Raw genomic sequence first — 25,444 nt, 5'->3', positions numbered from 1 at the left:
TCTTCTTTCTCATCACTTTCAGCTCCTGAGCATAACCGATGATACAGGTGGAAAGTGTCCTTAACCTTGCTAACAGAAATTTTTCTTTTTAGTCAAAACAAAGATACAAAGACTGCATGAAGATATTTATGCTCACATTATTTTAAATACCATTAATAATATGCTATTCTTATTTTGAGCAAATTTTGCTTTGTCTAGTTTACTTTGGCATAATATTTGAAAAGTAGAAATTATGGAAACTTTTGGTACTTTTTCAAGAAGAAAAAGACATTGACATCATCTCGAGATATAACCGTGACTTTAAGAATGATGATGACACTACAGCCTGACAGTTTCTGAAGTTTCACATCTGCGTGTGAAATTCTGGTGTCAAAAGGTTTTGAGACAGTAGTAGGATGCTGCGAGTTTATTGTGCTTATGTACTAATTAAACAGCTAAATTTTTTCATGCCATAACTTGTGGCATTTATATACATTTAAAAAGTCTTTTTAATTCTAACAAAGATTGTGTTGCTACATATCATTCCAGTCTGTGTGTATAGATATATGTGTGCAAATAGAAAAAAAGACTGGAATATAAAATAGATCTAGTTAAATCAAGCATTCAAATACATTTTGTAAAATTTGAGTCATAAATGTTAAACTTGATCTTTCTATTAGGTGAATTCAGATATGTGATCTTCAAAAACCTTCTTTAAATATAACTTTATTAGATATTCTTACACTATTTTGCAATTTAGTTTTCTTTCAGTTGAGTTTTGTCCTGTTTTTTGTGGTGCTGGGGATTAAACCCAAGGCCTTGCCACGTGCTAAGCAAGAGCTCCACCACTGATCTGCACCCCCAGCCTTAGTATCCTTTTAATTTCGAATTTTATATGCCCCATTATAAGTAGTCTCAAATATAATTTAGTCCTTTGTTCTCCAAATGAGAAGAAATAAAACACATTCTAAGCCAACTGAATATTTAAATATTAAGGAATGTGGACAGAATGATAAAATGATTAAAAACATTTAATTTAGTAAATTAGTTACACATACATATTTAAAATAACATTAAAATAGTTCCAAATATTGGGTTTGATTAACTCACATTTTATCAGTTTTATTCATTATCCCCCAACACATCTTTTGACATCGATGTCTCTGTTACAAGGGATACTTTTTTGAATTGTTTTCCAAAATCCATATTCATTCAGGACTTTTGAATTCATTGCCGGTGCTGCCACAGGCGTCTGTCCAATTTCATAAGTCTTCAGTGTATAATTTGATATCTGTGGTTTCATTCATCATATGGTGTATTTGTGTGTGTGTGTGTGTATGTGTGTGTGTACGTGTACGTTGTGGTGCCGGGGATGGAGCCCGGGGCCTCAAGCATGCCGGGTAAGTGCTCTACCACTGAGCTACATCCTAGTCCCATTTTATCATGGTCCCCCTAGATATTGTTTTCATCAAACTTTCTCATGTGACCCTTGAAGCACAGAAACTAGGATGGATCGATAGTAGTTCAAACATATCCTTCCTCCACCATCCCAACACCGTGCTTGGTTGTTCAAAATCGAGAGACTGCCCCATTATACATGGGATTCTGTGAGTACCTGAGGTGACTCCTTTTTACTATAAGGAGACTTAAAAATTTAAACCAGAACTTAAAAGAGACATTCACCTCTCCTTTGTTCTTCCCGTATCACTGGTTGATTTACATGTTTCTTTTGTTAAGCTTTTCCAAATCATCAAAAACAACTTGGAATTCCATCAAGCCAAGGTAAAAACTAAAATTGGAAATGGGCAAACTATGTTGTTTGCATTTATTAGTATGTAAAGGTGAACCCCACTCCTATGTATAGCCATAATGCACAATAAATAAAAGTTCAAAAAATTAACTCAGAAAAAAACTCCTAAAACTAGAGTAGTGTAGCTAAAACAACTAATACATAAAATTTTTACAAAAGAATGAACTCAAAACAACAACATCAAAGCTAAAAACTAAAATTAAAGAACAGAGTGACTCCTAGCAGCACCTGGCAGGTCTGGTGGTAAACCTTTGAGCTCACTGTCTTGGGGTGACCAGTGCCCCCTTAGAGACAGTGGCCACCCTTCCTCCTGCTGGTGCTTCTGCCTCCTTGAGCTGTAAATACAGCATGGCTCTAATACAGCTGTAACTGTTGGGAAATTCAAAAGTACAATCCATTGATTGTTTCATATGAATAAAGCAAGTGTATGGTTTAAGAGGCTTTAATGAGTTCCGGGGTTGCTGGAACTTTGGGAAAGGTTGACGCTTGTCTTTTCTCAGTAAATCATGGCCCCATCCAAACAAGGTTGGGTGTTGTGTTTTCCTGCTGTCACCAGCTTCTATCCATTAAGCTTGTCTTTCACCAAGCAGGCCTTACTGAGGTACTTGAAACCACAGATAAAGGGGCACGACCTTAACCACTAAAGTAACGATACTGCTCTGGCGTTTGGGTCTCCTGCTTTTCATATAAAAAACATCTTCATTCTTTTGCCTCTTGATCCTTCTTTCTTGGTGCTACCTACTGCAGTGCTGCCTGAATATTGTAGGCAATGAGAAAGTTTATGAGTTTGTCATCTGGGATTTTGTTTCTCAGTGTCTAAGCTTATTGTGTGCCCTGTTTCCAGGGGAAAAGTGGCCCATTTAGGCTTCCCTGTGGGAAGTTGTTGCTCAGAATTCCATTTCTTTATTGAACACTTTAGTTGTGGCATTGCTCTCTTCTTCCAAAGGTGGGGCAGCATGCTTGGCAGTGGAATGAAGGACGTGGATGTGGATCCAGCCCAAGTGAGAATTTTCTTAGGGAAAATCCACTGCAGAGCACCCAGTGACATGCATAGTGGTGTTGCACCTTCCACAGATAACACTTCCACCTTCAAAACATCTTCCTTATGTTTAGTACGTCAATTTTCTGACACTCCTGTGGGTAGGTTTTTATTCACATTATTCACATTGCCTGTAACACAGACCAGAGTTGGAATAGGGGACATTACAACATCTTGTTGGTGTCACCGTCTTTCCTGTGAACTCACATGGGCTCAGAAAAGGGGGGATTTCAGTGGTTCCCAGAAACCTTTGTGATGCAAGAATCTCATGCCACTTATTGCTCTAGAAAATACAGTGACTCCTGGGCCTGCAGTTCGGCTGCTTACAGCAGCCAAGCACAGACCAAAAACACGTAAACAGCTGTTGGGGGCTGGGGCAGGCAAGTGTAACAAAATAGGCTGCCAAATTCTTGACTGCCATATGTGCTGTGTAATGCTTGTCATCTCAAGTGAGTCATTAAAAGGTTTCCCCTTAATGGGGCTTTGAAGTGCTGGGACAGCTTGAGCGCATCTATAAATTGCCACAAACAGCCCTCTGACTGAGTTAGCTAATTGCTTGCTCTTTGACTTATTAGGATCAACTGAGTTAAATAATTTGTCACATGTGTGGCTCGTAATAAATAATGTGACTAGCCAGTTTGCAAGCTGTTTCAGTGATATATTGTACCCCTTTTGGATGTTGTCACATGTAGCTAGCAAATGTGGGCTATTTTATCCACAGGGCTATCATATCCTGCAAAAGGAGTAAGTTTCTGACAGATCAATTTGGGGAAAAAAATGTTAAAAGGAGTCTGGTTACAAACAAATGTGTTCACTTCTTCAATCTTTCCATAAAGCATTTATCATCATTTTTCTTGGATATTAAGCACATATATCACAAATCATGCAAGTCATAGATGAAAGAATGTAAATAATAAGTATTGAATTATTATGGTTAATATGGACTGAATTATTACAGTTAAAATATTGTCTAGTCCTTTTGTGAAAATAAGCTATTCCCATCATGCAGCCTGGTGGATGTCCATAGGTCAGCTCAGCTCTGCATTCAGGCCAGCATTCATGCTGTGGGCCATGCAAGGGCATTGCTGTCTACTGGTTAAAGACAGAGGCTGATAACTGGGAGAGATTAATTTGAAGAGGGGATCTGGGAAGATAATTGTCCAATCCAAGGGGAAAGAGGATGCTTTGCTGATTAGCAGTTAGAATTAAATACTTCATTTGTCCAATAAATAATCTGATGACCAAAGGTGCTCAAACATCACAGAGAAAGAGGATGGTGATGGCACATCTGTGCTGACTGGCTTAGGTATCAATATGACATATTTATCCCCATTTAGGAAAAAACAAAGAAAGAATGAGAAAAAAAAAAAAAAGAGAGAGAAAGAAGAGAGAAAGAATGGGCACATGGCTTGCCATGTTCTTAATCTGGACTATGTCCTTGTAGAAAGTATTATGTGACTAATAAGAAAAGAATTGAGCTGTTTGTAACTGTTTTTAAAAGTCCTTACAAGAATACATCATGATTGGCTTTCCTCATTATTAGCAACAGCAGTTCAGAACAGCATTTTTATTGTATTCAGCATGGAACAAATATGTCTAAAATAAGGATCCTTTTGCTTTGGGTTTTTTTTTCCTGTAAAATTGAAATATGAATCCTTTTACAAATTTTATGAAGAAGTAAATTCTGTAACAAAAAAGGGGATAGGACTAGTCCAGTTTTCTAAGTTTCTTTCAGCTTTTCATTTCAGGGGATATTGTTTGTAATTATTTATTTGGCTATGCTCCCCAAAGTACTCAATTGAAATAATAACCTCCACTAATACTTTTTAATGGCATTTTTGAAAATTAAAATATTGCATTCTCTGTACATGTCACTTTAAAATTAATGTTCTCTTGCTATTTTCTCTAATGACCTATTCTTTTTCTCCCTTTGAATATATTTACTTAGGGTTTTAATATATCTCTACGCTTGCACATTATCACTGAGACAACAGGCAATAAAAATGCCAGAAAGTCTCAAACAGTGAGGCCCAGAAGTCACAAACAGGTCCCAGCTGGAAGGCCCCCCCTCCCCCGCCTCCCTCTTTCTTGGCCAGCCCTCTAGTAACCCGGGTACTTTCTAATACTCCTTGTGGATGTTCACAGTAGGTAAAAATGATTTAGGTGTATGGGGGGAGAGTATGGATGGGTATATTCCATTTGGAAAGGAGAGGCATTTACTCTCTAATTAGGGAAGCCACCCAAACCCCAAATTGTTACATATGCAAAATAGGAAATATCTTCAATAGGCCAGACATTCTTCCAGCATATGGAACAGGTGACACTGTTAGTTCCCTGGCCCCATTCATGCTTGTTTTTGCTTACATAGATTAATTGATTGGTAAAATGTACATTTCTGCTTTGTCTGAGAAGGGATGTAAAGAAAAATAAAGCTCTATTCTCTTATTTTGGATTAATTTCATTAATAGTATGTGTTTTACATTTGTCTTGAATATTATTCCTAAATGACTTAAGCTTAATGGGTATGTCTTGGGTGTAACAAAAATAATTATCTATTAAAAGGAGTGTGTGTAAGGAAGAGTATATTTGAAGATATGTATCTCAAGGTATCTGGCACTGAGCTATTTCCTTCCCTTAAAAGACAAACATGCTGACTGTACTCACAAAATCAACCTGAGGCAAAGAGCCATGATGATGATGATGATGATGATTCAGCTTGGAATGTTTTGCAACTGTGCCATGTGTGTATGTGCATGTGGCTTTGGGGGGATTGAAATTGTAGATCAAATAGTGCAGGTATATATTTTGCTTAGAAGGATTGAGTATATAATCCTTGCTTAAAAGTTCAAGCCAGATAAAACACCTATCCTTAGCTCTTCTCCTGGAATTGTAATGGAAGCTGTGTCCTCTCTTTCTGATATCATCCATTGACATAGCAGTGACTGCAGCAGTGCACTTCTCTATACAAACCTACCATACTACACACAGGGGTGTCATTTGGCACTGAGGAGCAAGGAGGTATAGAAAGAAACCAGCATGGATTTCACCTGCTTATTGCTGAAGGAGAAACTACAATAAAGTGACCACTGAATTAAAATAAAGATGCAAATCTTACAATTCAAGTGCTGAAGACGGCATGCTGGCAGAATCACAGCCATCTGGCTGCTGGTCATGGTCTTGTTCTCCCCTCTGCCCTGAAAAGCAGGCACCAGGTGTGACCTGTGAGAGCAGGCACCACTTTTGTGGGGAGCAGGCATCGGGCACAGCCAAGCATGGTCAGAGTACCACAGCCCTTGTCCACCCTGTGGAGAAAGGACCATCTGCAGGACACACACCTGCTCTTGTACCAGTGTGTCTCCCTTTGCTATGATAGCAGCACATGCAGGAAGCAGTGGGGGCAGGGCACCTTCTGTCCTTCTTGGATCCCCCACAGAATATGAGAGGAGATATCACCTACTACCTGTTCCTTTCCTGCAGTGTGGTCCCTAACATTGCATTCTATGCTGTTTGTTTTTCCTGCAGATTCTTAACCTTTTTAAAATTAATATCAAAGGTTGATTTCTGTATAAGCTCTCCTGCTACCTGCTTTCCTTCCCTGTTGGTCACAGGTCGTCCATCATTCCCAACCATGTCAGTTACTGCCTTACATCTAAAGTCAGTGGCACTCACATGGATCAGAAATTCCCAATAGCAAGCATTCGCCAAGGAGCTGGATCTAACAGCCCTCCAGCTTATGCCAAAAGTGAGTCTGAAATCACTGCTCCTAGAACACCACCATGCCCAGCCTCTGCTTTCTAAACCCTGATTCTGCCTTATGTTAGCTTCCTATGGGGAAACTTACCTGAATCTTGAAAGCATCAGCCCTGATTTTAGAAGAGTATATCCTGGAATGTAGTTTACGCCTTTGCCTCTTATTTAGGGTGCTATTTTAAAAACAAAAATAAAACAGATAACAAAGGAGCAATTTAGGATCTAGGAGCAAAACCTTGGAAAGCTTTCCAGCTGTGTTAGTCAGTGTCCAGGGATGAGAATCCACAGACCTTGTGCCAAAGGAAAGCATTCCTGAAGAACAAGTATTTTTCTTTTGTCCAAGCTTTGTGAATTGCTTAACCTAGCAGGGCTTCCTTCTTGCTTTGGTTACCTCATCTTCTTAGAGACTACGAGAAGAAAGCTCAGTGTTCACAAGTTTTAACCATCTTATTCAAAGCCCCTGTATATTTTCCTTCAGGGTTACAGTGTGGTTTCAGATCCCTATTTTAATATTTCCTTTTCACTTTAGCATTTCAGTTATAGGTAAATTGCATTGTAAGAGGTATTAAATCATTTTAAAAGGAAAGCAAATAAAAGTTATGAGTAATTAATTTAAAATGAAGATTTTAATCTTAAAATACGCATGTACAATCAACTCCTGATTTCAAGTAATGTACAAACTTTGCTTTGTAAGATTCACCTGGATATTCAGCCTCTGATTTCACAGTCATACATAATATATTCTGCATATTCTAGAGCTAATAAACATTTATTTGCAACCTTTTTATCACAATATACTGAAAGGAGTCCTGAACTTAAATTCAGAGATTTGGGAAGAGATCCCTACTCTGGCCACTTTAGAGACCTCTGAGAAAAAAATTCTTGTCTGAAAATTCTTAAAGAACCTTGAAGATTATTAAATGAAGTAAGGGATGTAGAGCACCTCAGTGCTCTTCAAAAAATAGTGGCTCTAAATGTCTATCCGTTTGGGGCTCTTTGGATTGGAAGAAATATTGTGATGGAGTGTATTCAGTTTATGAAACTGGGTGCATTGAACACACATCACTGCTGTCTTTCTTGGGTCATCCATTATAGTCACCTGTGTCTACTTCAGCACTGTGGGGAAGCATTTCCCAGGCTACCTGATTAGCCATTCAGAATAGACGAGTGACTGAATTTAGTCCCTAAACTCCTCAGATGGCAGAGTAACTGTTGAGAGGAAAGGGTGACAGGATCTTTCCTTCCTTGGATCTTCTCTTAGGCGAGAGTCCCCCATCCAAAAACACAAGGCACTTTTTCAGATAATAGGATGGTATGTATCTTACACACCTACAAATTCTACCTTCTATTATCAGTATTCCTGAGTGTGTTTTCTTCATAATTTCACTTTTTAGCCATTTTTAACTTGTATTCTTGTTTTTTCAGGCTTTTGATTTGCTGACTTATTTTTAATAGTCATGCCTATGACTAAATCAAATGACTCAAGCAGTAGAGGGAAATTTGCCCTCTTTTCCTTATTCTCCAAGATATGTGTCCACTTATTCTAGGGGTACCTGTAGAGGAACCATCCAGGCAGAGTGTTGGGAGGCTTCAGGGTTCCAGCTCTCAGCTCAGTGTATTTCAGTAACCTCAGCTTGAGTGTATTTCATGCACTTGGTAGGTGTTAGGATGTAAAGTGTTTGGGTGGTCTCTGCCCACAACATGGTAAAATCCAGATGATGGATTCTGGATTTGTCAAAATTATTTGTCTATTTTTGCCTGAAACTATCAAATTTGTCAGATATAATCATATTCGTACCTTTGAAAGTTCATGCTGTGGAAAGTACCTATGAAAGTATAACTAAAATATGTTTTGGTTAACATTTTCAGAGACAAAAATCCCTTGTTTAGGAAAACATTTGCAAATTACTTGCAGACTTAACTACTTTTTAAAGAATTCTTATATGGACCCTATTATCATTATCATATCCTTTAAAGAAAATGCAGTATGCAGACATTGCAACTTTAAATATTGTCACAATTTTCAACCATTTCAAGTTACATCTATTACTCACCAGGATTAATATCAGAAGGGCACAAAGAATTTCTGAGTTTGCGAAAGTAAATTAGAAATGTGGCTCAATATATCCATGCAATTTGTCAGGAGCATTCATCTCCCCACCCCACAACCTAAAAGACAACACTGATTCTTTCAACTTTTGTTTTGGATTTAAAAAGTAAACAAAACTACCAATGTATTATAAACTAAGAAATGTAATTATGTTATTCAATGAGCATGGTGTGTGTGGAGTGATTTTCCTTCCTAGAGAGGACAAGAGCAGGTCACACTGCCCATGCTGTAATCGCCCATAGGACTTTGGGGTGCCCTTGGTGCATCATAGTGAGTGTCCCCCCAGAGTCAGCAGTCTCTGCTCACTGAGCAGCTTCCTATGTGTTCTGGGATGTGTTGTAGCTGGGTCCCAACCTTTTGTACAAACTGTTCATTGCATTACCTTTATCAAAAATACAATAAACCTATATATTATAATTACTAATTTTTTCAAGTCTTAAGTGTTTTCTTTGTCCTGGTTTTAGCAGGTTAATTGCTGAACTTCAGCAAGCAATTAAGAGTGACCTCCTGAACTGACCTGCTGGTCCGAAGTAAACTGAGACCCACCCCTTTCATATATATCAAACCAAATGATAGCTGCAGAGTTAGCTCACAGACTAACTACCTGCTTTCTGTAAGGCACTCGGTAGCTCCAGCCACTTAACATTTTTAAGCCTTTTTTCCCCTCCATAATGTAAACTCTGTGAAGCTCAGACCTTTTAAAAGCATATACCCTTCACCAAAGTAAGCTTGATACAATAAAATCTTTGTTCTCTGCAGCATTGCGGGATTCATATATGTGATATACACACATGCACTGTCTAATATTTATCTGGTCTGGAATAAGCATTAATCTTTAATTACTATATAAACATTTTTAAACAGGTGTGGAATAACTGCACTCTCAAAAATGCAGTGTTTATCTCCTCACTGCCTGATGGCATCGGCCCGCTGCCTGACAGCTTTCACCTCCCTGCACTAGAGGTGGAAACCGAGAGTAAAGGGCAAAGAAATGCCCCAAATCCCACATGAATCAGAAATTTCCAGTTATAAATTATGCACCACCATAACATCCTTTACCACAGTTTGCCAGCCAGGAATTGAGTTTGGGGTAGTTTATAGCAGAAAAAATGTGTTTTTCTGTCTTGGTGGGGGGTGTTGCGGGGGTAGGGGTTGTGTATATATCTATGCATTTTTTTTCTTCCCTGTGGATTGTACACTCTTAGCCGCCTTTCTCGGGGCTGTGCACGGAGCCTGTGGTGTGAGGAGATAAAAGCAGCATTTTTCTAACTGCCTTTGAAAACAATGAGTGGCTCTGTTAACAAGAACCAAAACCTCTGCAGACTGCCTTGCTGGGTGGAATGGCTGGTGGAGCCCAGGTTCAAAGCCATTGGCCTCCAATGTGCTTTAATTTAGCATTTTTTTGCTTCTCTAAACTCCCCCCCCCCCTTTTTTACTTAAACCTTCTGAGGTCTCCTTGTTTGGTAGAAAACTGAGAAGTGACTTTTATAATTAGATTAAAGTTAATCAAATTGAAGACTTGGATATTTTTTAATGTCATTTAATCTCCTTCTCCTCCTCTTTTCCCTCATGGATTTTATCACCCTGGCTTAATTGGTTGTAAGATTTCACCCCAGCTATTCCATTTTGAAAAAACAGAGGACAACAAGTATTTTCAGGAGCCTTTGTTTTTCCTTGAAATAAACACAAACTCAACTCTGTACTAAACATTATACCAAGTGGTTGCTTCTTGTCCTTTCTCTGCTGTTATAAATTTTGTAGTTGGAGAAGTGGAAAAGTAAATATGAAATAAAGGACAAAATGGAAAGAAAAGGTTCTAAGGAAATGCTTAATTAGGAAATATTTCTTACCGAAAGCAGCGTATACCTGTGTCACCAACTGGTTAGAAAGAATATTTTGGTCAATTTAACATGATAATGTGCAGAGAGAGATATTGAAGAAGGGAGCCGGTGAGCATGGATGATGGAGTTTTCTCTGTTCTAACAATAAATATATACATTCTTTCTTGTTCAGTCACAGTTTATATCCTCTCTATTAATGTTTTGCAAGTGAAATATAAAGCAAGACAGAAGAAATAGTTCAAAAGAGTGCTTTACATTCAATTTTGTTGTAAATTCCTGGATGCCATATGAAGGCTGACTTTACTTGGGGCCTTTCTGTGTTTGGGTCTGGAGGAGCATTCAAGAGGACAGCGTCAGGAGTCTGTGGCAGCTTAGCCTCTGACAAGCTACTTTCCACTGGGAAGAGAGGAGATCAGGTTTCCAATTTGTTAGGCTAAAGGCAGTGGGGTGGTGCACTGATGGGTCTGGTTCTGATTTTAACTGGTGTTAAAAAGGTCAAGGTTCACATTTTTCCATTTTTATTCGGAGTTCATCACCAGCAAATCTGCTTTTGCCACATTTAGTCAACACTACTAAATGAACGAAGATCAGGAATGGGAACCATGGGTATGTTTCCCTCCCGATATGTTTTGGCATCCACTACCTTGGAAGAAAAATTCATGTCATTGTAGAGTGACCTTTGCTTCATAGTTTCAGTTATCTGATAATTAAGATGTCTAGTTACCATTTCTTATTATAGTAAAAACAAATAACTTAATAATTTTAATTTTGGAATTAAGAGTTGAGTGCTACTTTATTAATTCAGTTTTCTTTGTCATGGTTGTTTAAATGTACACCTCTGTTTGGAAGAGTGCTGTTATAAACTATATTATGTTAAAATATAATATCAAAATACCCTATATTTTTAATACAGAAGTTGATAATAGTTTCCCAAATCCTGCTTGAAAAGACCACTATAAGTATTGTTATGTAGTAATATTAATAAATAATGACAAAACTTATAGAAATAACTCTTTATATGTTTTATCTCCATGGGTTGTTTATTCTTTGACTAGATGACAAACTAGAGTGCACGTCTTATTTTTGCAAAAAGTGACTTAAAATGTTTGTAAATAAAATGTTATGACACATTCCTCTTAGAGAATTTATCAATTTAAAGGGACCACTCTTTTTCCTGCTGGTTCGTTAGCTAGTTCATTTGAAATTGATTAAGGTCTTTTTAAATGACATACACTAAAAAATATGTTATCAAACTTGTTTTTTAATTTTGAGATAGATGTGATAACTTAAAGTTTGATGGTCTGTGGTTTCCCAAAATATTCAGATATAAAGGAATTATATGTGCAGTGTTTGTATCTTATTGGTAAATAATGTGTTTAGCAGTAATGCCAAAATTATATATATTATCAAACTGCCACACTGTTTAGACTCATCTATTAAGATCTTGGATTTTTTTATTCTTTACCTTAATTTAAAGGTGAATTTAATTTATTAGATTAAAAAGAAGCTTTTGGGAGGTATCAGAATCTTTAAGTTACAAATAATAAAATAAAGTATCTGTTCTCATGCCATTAAAAAAGAAAACTAGTCAGGCACTTCATGTAATCTAGAGGTATTGAATAAAATTACTAGGAGGATTTTTTTGCTCCCTATTTATATTAGGAAAACACACACAAAATGTTTTCTGTGTTTGGAAGTACTATATGAGGAAGCGCTATGTGGACATGTTACATATACCTTGGTTTTACAGCCAAGCCCTTGTAGGTGCCATTACCAGCTCCACTCTCCTTACATACAGAAGTATACTTAGCAGGAAAAAATATACCCTCTAAGGTGAAACCCTAAAACATTTTCATTTTTACTTGCTAGACTTTTTTGTATGGTGAGTTTTTCTTCAACATATTAGAAGAAACTAAAAGTTATGTATGATTTTAACACCTCCTAAGTGCTAATGGCTACTGTCAATTCATTGAGATCCTAGATAGCTGTCTTACGGTCACAAAGGTAATAAAGGCCACTGAAACAGCAGATAACACTCAGAATCTTTTGAATAGTGTTTAAAACCAAGTTCCCTAAAATTTTTTTCTTTCTATTCTGCAGAGCAAAAATGCAAGCATTATTTCTGACATGTTAAAAAGTATAATAATAAAATTATATTTTGACTTCTAAGTAGTTATTATTCATAATGAATTATTTCTGACATGTTAAAAAGTATAATAATAAAATTATATTTTGACTTCTAAATAGTTATTATTCATAATGAATTATTTGGACTTTCATTATTTGGACTTTCATTATTTGATTTCTCTAATTTTAGGGATGTTATGTAAGTTGTATATGCAGGTTTATGTTTGAAGAGAGAATACTGCTCATAAACTTACCCTTAACAGTGTTATAAACATATGCTTAGGATTTATAGCTCCCCTCCAGGAAGTTTCATGTTATGGCCATTATTTGTCCTAAAGAAGAGCATACCTCACTGGCATAAAGTAATACTCAATCCACAATTTTTACCTAGGAAACGACTATATGAGTAAAATGTTAGGTGTTTTTCAAGTTGATTTGACTGCATATCACTGCTTGCAACTGGGAAAGATTCTTTGGCAGAGACTGATCAGTGCATACTTTAGCAAGCTGTGGAAATATATCAATCCCAGAATCCTCTTATGGCCGATTTTAATGTTCATTTCTAGCTTAGTTAGAATAAGTTGAGACACATTGGTATATGCAACAAATTCTTTTAATAGTTCCATGTGCTAACCTGTTACTTAATGCAGCAGTGGATTGTGAGGCTCATATAACTATAGCCCAAAGCCAGGCCAGCAGGATCCTTTGTCTTTCCCTACGGCCTCTTGTTCAAGGTGTGTTTGTGTAAAGGGAGAACCATTATTTAGTTTAAAAGATTAAACAAAATAATTTTTATTTCGGTTTCAATATGATGGATCACCCACAGCCTCTAAAATAAATAAATGTGCTTAAGTCATCAAACAAAACATTATTTTTATTGGTCTGGTTTATGAAGGATGAGAAGTCTAGTGTAGAAGTATCTGTTCTTTCATCATCACTATCTCCCTTCCTGTTCAAGTTATTTTCTGTAAATCCCAGTTAACTACTCAAAGGCTTAAAATATAACTAAAACAGATTGTTAAGGAAAGTGGTTGGAGTGAAAGTTTTCTCTGAAACTCTCTTCTTATTCTAAGATTTTTGTAATTTCATTGTTCTCTGTTCCTAAACTTGTTCAGTAATACCTACTTTTCAGTTTGCATTTTACCAAAATTAATTTTTAGTGTAATAGATGTTGGGTATTTTGTCTTTGTAGTCATTACTGGCCTTTTCAGAAGTGAAATCCAAAAGGACAGGGTATTTGAGCTCCTTGCTCACCTATACTTAGGGACTGATATGCATCTGTTCAGATTATCTCTCCCATGCATGGAAGAGGGCAAAACACCAAGTTGGGAACCTCATGGAAGGCCAGACCTGTCTTAGCCTATGAACTCATTTCCCAAAGGCCTGTGGAATACCTCCTGTCTTTTTTACTCTTTTAGGGGAGACAGTGCAGTGATGATCTTTAGCCATTGACATTTTTGCTTTGTGCCCTGAAATCAGAGGAATTGATCAGCCTGGTGAGTGCTAGCAGACCAGCCTTGTAGGCTGGAATTCCCACGGGAGCACATTCTCTTGATTATCCCCTGAAATGCTGAACACAAGATGCTTGCCCCACAGATGAAGCCCCCAGCCTTGGCCAGATCGCCATGCCAGAGGGCCTTGTTATTCTCTAGACCCTTAGATACTCAGACTTATTTGTTCACTGTGTGCATTCTTTTTGTTTGTTTGTTTTATTTTGTTCATATATTTCATCATCTGTTCCCTTCTGTGGGCATGTGTGTCCTCCTAGTAGGAACACCAGCTCAACATATGAATGTGAGCACAGGGCTTCAGAGCATTGTCTGGCTTCCAGCTCCTTCATTTCCTGGGGGTACCTTAGCCTTGTGTGCATTTTGACCTCCAGGTGATTCGTAAAACTTTTCTGCAGTGATCTAGCTCAAAAGTAGACATCTTATTTGATTTAATGGTACAGTAACTGGAAGGCAGAGAAAAGACAGATCTTGTTTCTGTAAATTATGTTCTTGAATTGAGAAGCATGATATTTCATTGCTGCGACTGCGAAAGTGGGCCCATGGGCCAATATGTGTAAAGTAGAATGCTGCTAATTGACCAGCAGCTAACAGAGCAGGATGAGGAGAGGCACCTTGCCTATGTGGTGTAATCATAAAGGCAAGAAAACTCAGATTCTTATCTTCTTCCAACAGTGTTTGGTTGCTGTGTAACTCAGAAAGTCAGAGAACTTCCCAACTAATTTAACCTTCTAAAAGTACCATTGGATTTTCACCTTCCTCATCAAGTTCCTAAAATCCAAGCCAGAGGACCAGGCCCTCTTCTCATTCACAGCTGACAACCTGAGATTACTCTTCTTGACCCTGTTTTGGCCTCAGACATATATACTAGTGAAATCCATCAGCTGTTTTTTTTAAAGCTATGTTTATTGAGGTGTGACTCATACAGTTCAATTTACCCCTTTTAGTGTATAGTTCTGAGTTTTTAAAAATTTTATATAGTTTTATTACACCACCATAATTAAGATACAGAGCAGTCCACTGGCCATAACCCCCTGACCCCAGCCTCTTCATCTTCAGTTTTCCCTCTCTCTCCCTCTATAATCACTGATCTGTTTTCTGTGCTTGCAGTTTTTCCTTTTACAGAATATCATACAAATGGAATCGTACAGTAGGTACCTTTTGGAGTCTGACATCCTTCACTTAGCATGTGCATTTGAAGTTCATTCGTGTTGCTGTGTATCAGTTGTTCATTCTTTTTTTTTATTGCTGAATAGTGTTCTGTTATATGGATCACCATTTTTTAACTGAAAAAATAACTTCATTTTAAACATTTTTATTATAATTAAACTTAAGTGTTTTCCCAACATTTTGAGATACATAAGTGCTAAGATGTACTGAGTAGTTTTGAATTCCTGTATTCCTCTTTTTAATGCCATTATTATGTAAGGTTTCCCTTTTTGTCTTGTTTTGTTTTTATTTTTATTTTCTTGGTCTTCCTTCCTCACTACAAATTGAAGTCTAAAAGGCCAGTGGAGGTCAGGGGAGTCTTCAGGTCAGTTATAGGTCAATCTGTATTATAAGAGTCTAGTCCCAATCATATCAAAATAAGATTTTCTAATCTTTTAAATTTTTAGTTAAGTATTCATTTCTTAAAATAAGGACTGAATGGAGTTTGGGAATAAAGCTCAGGGTAGAACATGTGGTCAGCATACATGAGGCCTTTAGTTCAATCCTTGGCATCATAAAAATAATAAAATAATGATGGACTGTGTTTGAGTGCATTCCTTAAGTAAATTAGGATTTTGTTCATTGGATACACACGGGTTCTTATTCACAGTTCAAATGTGACTGGTACAAGGGCTGTAGAATAACCTGGTTGGCTCCAGATTTTTCCAGGTAGGAGGGCAGCCCCAAGCCTTCAGGCCATGGTTTCTTTGGTGACTTCACACATTCTCCAGCTTTTCTTCCAGGCTTCTGGCTTTTGACAGACCATTGACAAAGAAGGGCCCTGGGACCATTTCTTCTTCCATTAAAAACTCAAAAACAAAAAAAAGCAAATTTTGATGCTCAGCATCATAATGAGGCACAGATTTGTTTAAGGTAATGAGGTTTGTTTCATTGCATTTTGGTGGTTATTACAGCTAAAATGTTGCAGCTTTTTAATCAAACTGAATTAATATATTGGACTTTTTCATTCAACACACCACAGTCTAGTTTAATTTTACCTTCTGCCTAATAAGGTTTTTGGGTTTTGTTTTCTATCATAGAAAACACTTTAGTAAATACTTTGTAGAAAATCATTATCCAAATAGTGACATTTGAAGATACCATTTCTGTCAGCAGCATGGAAAGAGCAAAAGGTTCCTGTTCAGAATCCTGTTTTCTAATGAGGTGGTAATATCTATCTTCAATCTCCTAGGTAAGTGCTGTGCCTGGATGTCAAGAAGAATCACATGACAGCATGCTGGTCACTTAGTCACTACCAGAGAACCAAGGCTGGCCTGAAGTGCACTGTCCTATGAGTCTGAGTACAAAGTTCCTCAAATGCAAACATGTAGGACACAGACCTGAGAATCTGACCAGAGGCAGATTTTTTTTCTTCTTAGTCCTCTGCAAGCAGAACACAGAAACATGGACATGTTCTCCTTGAATGTGCCCTGTCAATGCTTATGGATTATCTAAAGCCACTATAATTCTTCTTTAAAATGTTGAATAGATTTTAGCCTCCCATATAGACAGGGGGGAACATGTCATCTTTGTTCTCATAAGATCAGCTGATCATTTTTAACATTAATGATTCCAGGAAGGTCTGCAGAAATTTCAGTGTCTCCTTCAATTTGCCCTTGGGAATGGTTGTGCGAGTTACCAGCCCATTGACTCTGGGTGTCAGAAATAAGCATTTGAATTCTCTCTCTCTCCCTCTCTTTCTCTCTCTCTCCACCCCCCCCCCATGTTTATTTGCCTGTTTTATTCCTATTTTCTACATATAGTATTCTTCTCAGTGAAAATGACAACCAAAGAAAGTAATTGGAAATAAGTAAAGTCTAAACCTAGTGTGAAGTAGTAGAAAAAACTAATGGAAATGTAGTGACAAGCAAAGCATTGTTATTGAAAGGTTTTGGAAAAAAGCCTCTTTCACTTTGCTGGCCCAGTTAGGAAGTTTGGTCCCTGGTACAAAGCCATACAGCTGCACACAATATAAAGTAAGGTTAACAGCATATTTGGTGCGTTTATAACTTCCCTAGGGCATTTTAACATTAAAAATAGTGATTGTTAACCCGGTCCATCTGAACTTAAATATGAGCTTACTTTGCAAGAAATGAGGGGTAACGTCTAAGCACTTTTCTCTAGGTTTTATTATTCTTTTAAGATTTTACATTATGGCTCCTTTTTGTCTGTTTTTATATCTTTTATTCAGATACTTGGAGTCATAGGCTAATTGGATATAAGACTCCCAACTCTCAGCTCTATAACTTTACTCTTATATAGTGTAACATAGATCTTCATAAACATAGTACAACTTTACTTTTGTCAGGGGGACATTGATCTTTATAAATATATGTACTTTACTCCTGTGTGGTGGGGCCAGATAGCATAAACACAGCACAAGTTTGTGCTGGCTGTAGCGGCACTTTGCCTTAGAATTGGTCTGATGAATTTTCCAAGATGATGATTGTAGCTGACTGCCTTTAGTATACTTTGATGGTAATCACACAAATGCAAGTTCTAACAACAGTGGCAACTTCTAGACTGTCAAAACGGTTGCAGCCATATTTATGACTTTTATTAATAAAAGCAGAGAGTCTGCACATGAACCACAGCTCAGTTCAGCTATAAAATGTAATGAATAACACAAATACATTTTATTATATTCCTGGTAACTCAAAAAAAGATAGAGACAGCCACCTTGTCAAGGCTTTCTGATAAGAGGCATCCTGAAAGATGTTTAGGAGCTTTTTTCCAAATTAGCTCCTACTGTGACCCTAAGTTAACCAACTATTAGCCAGAGCTAAATCACAACTTCCAAAGTGTGAAGAATTACAGATGCTGGAAAGGAACCCCACCATTATCCCAGATCTAGAATCTGCTATCTCCAAATGCCCCCAAACTTTACTTATTGCTCATGGGCATTGGAAGTTGATACCTTAGTAATCTTGTGCTTTCCGTTATGGTGACTGGAACTGAACTCAACATGTGGACTGTCAGGGTGATTTCTTGAAATGTGAATCAGCAAGACTACCCCAAGGTGTTGCATGCACCACAGTGATGTTAAGCAAATGTTTTCCTTTGTACCATGTCTAAGACCATGTTTCTATCATACTTCATAATTGGTCATGGTGTCAGTATTAAAAAAAAAAAAATTGGGGGGATACAATACCTCCATTTTATTTATTTATTTTTATGTGGTGCTGAGAATTGAACCCAGTGCCTCACAATTACTAGGTGAGTACTCCACCACTGAGCCATAACCCCAACCCCATGGTGTCAGTATTTTCTAAGACAGAAATCTCCAGGGTATCTCAGAGGAGAACAAATTAGAATGGTAAGCACTGGTGTTCCTCCAGAGAGCCCAGTGAATCCTTGAGAGGCAGAAATCTCTTAGCATGTGGACAACCCTGTGCATTCTGGGACCAAGTTCATCTTTTTTGTTTCTTAGATTAAAAGACTTGATTAAAGGTTATGAATTAACAAGGCTTCTTCTCAGAAATGGCTTTTAGCATTTTTGCCCTCTCTTTCTATGGCACATTAGAACTGGTGTTCCTCACCTTCAAGATAGGCATAAGGAATGAGTCTGTTTATGTCCCTGTGACTCTGTAGGGAGTGAAGTGGTTGGTCCAAAGGTAAGATATCTAGGAAGAAATGTCAAAACAATGCAGCTAATAAGGAGCTTTTCTATGCTAAGCTTGTCTAAGTGAGCTGTTGAGGCCCACGATGGAGTTCCCTCCATGTTGACCTCTGTTGGAAGTAAGAGGCTGCGCTCTGTTGCATTTTGTCCAAATGAGCTCCAGCTGTCATGGCTCTGGGCGGCATGCCAGGGAGAGCCTATCTTGAGCAAAGCTGGGGCATCCCCATCATAAAAATGAACAGTCAACTGCAGCTGCAGGACTATTAAAATGCAAATTGGGCAAATAGGCTAGTACTCTACCACTTGAAGAGCTAATGTCTCCATCAGTAGCAGAGTTTGGCACTCTGTTGTGGTAGCTAATGATGTTTTCAGGACCAGGAGTTTTCTAATTTATGGAAAGTAAAGGTAGCAAGTGTAAGTGCTGAGGTTGTTAGGACCAGATAGTGGCACCTAACCTCTCACAGGTACGTGAGAGTGCACTTTTCTGTGACATGGCAGTAGCCCAGGTGAATTATAATGAAACTTTTCATTTTCTGCAGCTTGTGTACCAAAATCCAGAGGTGAAAATAGTTAAGCTCTTTTAAACACCTGAAATTATTATTTCACCATCAATGACTATCATGTTTGGTCCTCATTAGCCATAACTCTGAAATACAATACTGACCCCCTGAGATGGTCTGTGCAGTTGTAAGAAGGTCTAGATTTCCCAAAGTATTTAGATAGTCATTGTTCAGCCATTGAAAACTCTAGAGGACTTTGAAACTATTGTAGAGAGATTTTGTTTTCTTTGTTTTTGCAGTACTGGGGATTGAACCCAGGGGCACTTTACCACTAAGCTATATCCATCCCTTTTTATATTTTATTTTCATATGGTCTGAGTTGCTGAGGCTGGCCTCAAACTTGTGCTCCTCCTGCCTCAGACTCCCCAGTAGCTGGGATTACAGAATGTACATCACTGCACCCAGCTTGTGGGGAGATTTTGGAGACTAGATATGCGGACAAACATTGCATAAAAAATGTTTATAAATCCAACCTCTCACCTTGAGAATCTCATCATAATGTATGTGTACACATCAATCCATGCGTTCATATGATTGTGTGTAGTGTTGTTATGTAGTAGTAGTAGATAGGGGGAAAAAAAGAAGATAGCTTGACAAAGGAGCACATGCTTGTAACTCCAGCTACTTGGAGACTGAGGCAGGAGGATTGCAAAGCTCAAGACAAGTCTCAGCAATTGGAGAGAAACTGGCCTCAAAATAAAAAAGATCTGGGGATGTAGCTCAGTGGTAGAGTGCTTACCTAGTACAGACAAGCTCTGGTTCAAATGGGGGTGGGGGGGGCGGAGTACATATTGTGCAAGGGTGAATTTGTGCGTTTTTTCCTGAAAAATATTATTTCCATGTCAGTTTGCTAGTCAGACTATTTTGGTTAACAAAAGTGACATTGTTGTTGCTTGGTGCAATTGAATGTGTGACACCTATCCAGATTACAAACAAAGGAATGATGCACTGTCTTGACACTTGGGAGGGGTGGTACCAACCATGTCAGAACCTGAAATTCTGAAATCTTTCTGTGTTCATGAGTAGAACCTCATTCTTTTTATTGTTAACTAATAATCCTTCCCATCCTATAGCTTCTGGCTCTTTACTTTTTACAAAGTAGGCCTTCCTTCTCCTCAATGATAGAAATTAGAAAAAAAAAAAAATGGTAGAAATTGGACTCACCAAGATCTGTTACTTGACCTGTGGTTTTAGTGAATGAATGGTGCCTGAAGAAAGGTTGATCCAAAGGCCAAGGTCAGAATGGGGGCTTTCCTTTAATATCTTCATCTGCTCTGTCCCATGACAGATTACCTCAGTAATCACGGTGCCCACCAGATACCTTTCCTAGCACAAAATGGAGAGACTAGTAGGTTGAAGTAACAGTTAAAACATGTGATTTACCTATGTGTTTGTCAAAGATAAACCAAATAAAGAAGAAAGATCTTTAAATTCCCAATGACTGCTACTATAAATGAGGCCTGTTACTTTTCTCAAACAGCCACACACTCTGGCCCCTTAGTATTCTCCCCTATGGAAGCTACAAATAAACTATCCATCATAGCATAAAATCACTATTGCTCATCTTCCTTTTATTCTGATTATTCTCTCAGCTTTAAATGAAGTCACCCTTTAGCTAGAATGTATGTTAGAAAAAATATTCCTGGATACTAATGTGATATTTTGAAGTGTCCTCTCTTATGAACTTAAGTGGAAGAAAGAAAAACAAAGGAAAGAACACTTCAGGACATTGCAGAGGAGGTCATTTGTGAATGTGACCTGGTGCCACTCCATCATGAGTCTGGACAGCCTTGTGCCAATATGCTGAATGAGGATGTGATGAGCACTGGCATTGGAGCATTGCGCTGAGCAGCACCCTACAACCCCAGTGGTGGCATCCACGATGTCTCTAGATACTGCCAGATGTCCCTTAGGGGACACAGTCTCTCCCATTTGAGAGGCACTATTCAGGAAGATAGGATGGAGTTTAGTTAGTGCTAGTGCAGAAGGATAACATTAACAGACAAACATTGTTGGACTGTTATGTTTTGGTGTTTATAGCCACAAATCTGAGCATCTAAATCTGTAATCCCAATTTGATCCATGTTGGTACATGGTGTTTTTATCCTTGTTTTCTATAAAATATGTTATCAAGTAGCCTCAATCCAGTGGCCTCATAATACCCACGCCTTTAAGTTCTGTCATCACATATTGATGTATACATTAAAAATATAAGTTTCAAGACAAGCACATTTCCAGTTTTACAGAATTAAATTGTTTCTGCCACAAAAGTTTTGCCTGGGCGTGACTTTTACAACAGATATTTATCCTTGAAAAGAGATTTTTATAATGGAAATGCTGATACGACCTTAGCTGTGCTGCTTCCAATGGCATTATTATATTATTCCTCTCTTGACTGTGTCCATGTTCTGGGAACAGTGGTGGCATTGTCTGACTCTGAATAGTGCTAAAGGACTGAGGTGGAGAAGGATTTGGCACTGATATCAGAGTGGGGGAAATAACTTAAAATAAAAAATACACCTTGCAAGCATGACTCATTCATTCAACTCAGGGGATTTTCTCAAATGAGTAAGTGGGTTTGACCCATATATGATTTATATGTTTCACCACACGTGAGTAAATCAAACTGATGAAAATGCCTTTTGAACACATCTTCCAACTATCTTAACTGAATCTTAAATTTCTAGAATGATTGCCCAATTATTAGTGTTCTCTTTAGTAAACTAATTGCTTCACTGTAGCCTTTCTTAATATTGAATTTTGGGGAGGCTCTGTAGCTCTAAACAGCTGATATGGATAGCTTGAAATAATGTTTTATGTCATCCAAGTACATGTGTGTGCGCGCACACACACACACACACACACACACACACACACTTACCTCCTCGTGTCATCTTGAGATGGTCTTTTACAAAGAGGCACAGTGCTTTGTGCCTGGTATTGACAGTAGTGCATGTCTCAGATGCTTTTCAGAGTTTCCTGTGCACACTTGGTGAGGAGGAAAGGGAAAAAATAGAAAGAATTCTAGCAAGGCCAACTTGTACTTCCTCTTCCTCTCAACAAGGGAAGAAAGGAGAAAATTCTCCAAGTGATAAGACAGACTTTATGACTGATCCCATTCCCACCTTCCTTCCACCTTTCCAGAAACACAAAAGATAGTGCAGGAGACTAATAAAGTCAAGAGGGGAAAAATGAGAAGAAAAATAAAATGCTCAATTATCAAAGCAAAGGTATGAGGAAGAGGCTAGGGGTGTAGTTCAGTGGTAGAATGTTCACCTAGCATGCCCAAGGCCCTGGGTTTGATCCCCAACACTGCCAAAAAGAAAGATGGGGAGAGAGAAGAGAGAAAGAAAGATAACTGTGAGGAAACGCATCCTTTTTAATGAAGGGAAAATCTTGTGGAAAATTAAAGAAATCGTGCAAGGGTTCTTTTAAACTGGTTTGCTGTCAAGCATAGGGCTGAAAACCTATCACTGCATCTGTGAAATGGATGCTGAAGATTTTCCATATACATCTTGACTCCCATTGTTGAATTAACTCATTAAATAAAACAAAAACAAACAACTTTCATTGTTACAGAAAATGTACTTGAAAGATTTTGACCAAAAGAATGCACTGCTGAATTTATTGTTTGATTTTTAAGTTCTCAGTGTGCACATTATACTCATGTATCCAGTCCTTCATTGCAAAAGAATTTTTGAGCCCCTGAGGTCTATGATTTGAGGGAAGTGTGGAGCACTGCTCTGAGTTCCTCATGCGTTGCTGTCTACACATGATTTTTAATTCAGTTACTTCCAAAACCATGGTGGTTGGTGTGACCATTATGGAAGGGATCTATTTCAGAGAGTGGTACCAGGGACTCTAGCCCTGTTGATGGGACATACATGTGTGCACATGCCCCAGGATCTACTGACTAACCTATTTTTTTCTCTTTCTCACTTGAAAATGTGAATCTCTCAAAATAAAAGGTGTTTCCATTAAAAGCATTTCATGTTCTGTTGATGGTTCTCAATTCCAGTTTTTCTGTTTTGATTTTGGGTGGTGCTGGGGATCGAACCCAGGAACTCACCCATGTAAGCAACACTCTACTACTGAGCTACACCCTAGACTAAGTTTTCTTTTTAAGGTCCCCCCCGCCCCAGTATTTAATGGTAAAATCCAGGACAAGGGAAAGCTCATGAGCACAATAGTATTGGTGATCTCTATCTCATTAGTTGACCCACATTTAGGACCCTACAAACACAATCCCCTTATTACATGCCTACATTCTGCCATTCAGTGTGGGGTCTGCTGTACAGTATGCGTTTGCAAACAATTAGACAGCATAGGGAAGACGTGAATTCCTGCCCCGAAGGTCCTAACTTTAATAAAGTATGTTATTTCCAGTAAACCCTTTTAATATGAGTATAATGTATTATTGTTTGGCAGCTCCATTTAAATATTTAAATGTTGAAATGATACCAGCAAACACCTAAAAAGTACTTCCTTTTGCAATAAAATACACATTTTCTCAATCTTATGACTTCCCACATTAATAATAATTAAAAGGTGAGAAGACAGCCTTAATTACAGTTAATCACTCGGCCTTTCCCCTCATTGTTTGGAACAAATGCAGTTTCTAAATGTCTTAACCAGAATGTCTTATTTCCATTCTATTCTTTTTTTTTTTTTTTTAAGTTTATCTAATGTGTAAGAAAGAGCGTTTGATTGATGGAACATCCCTATCCACAACCCCTCCAGTAAATCTCTCAAAGTCCTTAACCTTGTACAGCCTGCTTGAGAGAGCATTTGCTGTTGTTTATAGTCTGTTATCCCTAGGATTGGCTTTCCGTGTAATAAAGTACTAAAAATCTCGTCGAGTAGGATCAACTTGGGTGTTCTTCTGCGGTTTGCATGGTGGTTGTTATGCCTAATTCCCACAGCAGAGAGGGGAGTTAGAGGGAGCATCATAAAGAACAAAAGTCAGTGGGTTGCCAGCTGAGCAAGCCCGCCCTGCGAACAGGTTTGGGTAATAGCAATATTTCTAAAAGGGAGGGCAGTGACACTTAAGCGAGGTTGGTCTTAGGAAGCAGTTGCAGGTCTGGATCCAATAATGTATCATTGACTGCGTCTGGAATAGATCGCCGGATAAATTGAGTGAACTCTTACCCTGCTGGGAGCTTTCTGCTGCGTGCTCTGTGCTTATTAGCCTCCTAGCCCTCATTTGACCCTGTTCCTTTTTAAATTAATGCATCTCCAATTCCCTAATCTAGTCTTTTTTTTTTTTAATCTCATATTTCTTTGTTTCCACCCAATTTGAGGAAATAGCTGAGGAGTTTTCAACTGTTTACCCAGAGGCAAAATTAACAGGTGCATTCAGGGTGATTGTAAAGCTCACCAAATACTCTGAAGACCTGGCCCATTTCCAGTTCTGATAAAAAAGCCAGCATTGTAAATTAATTGAAAACTGACAGAGATTAAAGGCAATATTTGGTGGTCAAGATAATAGTTTTGCTGAGAGCAGGCAGAAGAACCTCCTTGCCACATGTATTTTGACACGTCCATAGTAATGAGTTTCTAATGCACATAACTGAGGTAATAGAAATTGAGGCTAAACCAGAAAGAGCCAGCTTCCAACATAGTCTGGGAATGTATTTACATCCCATAGCAGCTTGGCACAAGGAAGAAGCTGTTCAGAAGTTTGGCCATCTGTTTGCTGCCAGTTTATGCCTTTATTTGGAGGTAGTAAGCAGAAGGCCCAGGAGCTTGCAGGAGGAGGTTTAGAAAGAAAGGACACCAGAAGAAAGAGGACATCTCTGACATTCTACCCTGGGACATGTAAGGATCATTATGGAGAAACAAATGGTATTTTACATGCAGCAAATGTCTTCAGGTACAAAAATCTCTTTAAGA

The 25,444-nt window shown here is 38.1% G+C and overlaps 1 protein-coding gene across 1 annotated transcript in view; it reads left to right on the top strand.

Annotated features, from left to right (window-relative positions):
- The window catches only part of GMDS (GDP-mannose 4,6-dehydratase), a 626,998-nt gene that overhangs the window by 373,272 nt on the left and 228,282 nt on the right, over nt 1–25,444 (top strand).

Source organism: Sciurus vulgaris (assembly GCF_902686455.1).
Source record: "Sciurus vulgaris genome assembly, chromosome: 7".
NCBI lineage: Eukaryota > Metazoa > Chordata > Mammalia > Rodentia > Sciuridae > Sciurus > Sciurus vulgaris.
The sequence above is the reverse complement of the archived record's forward strand: the minus strand, read 5'-3'. Positions and strand labels throughout refer to the sequence as shown.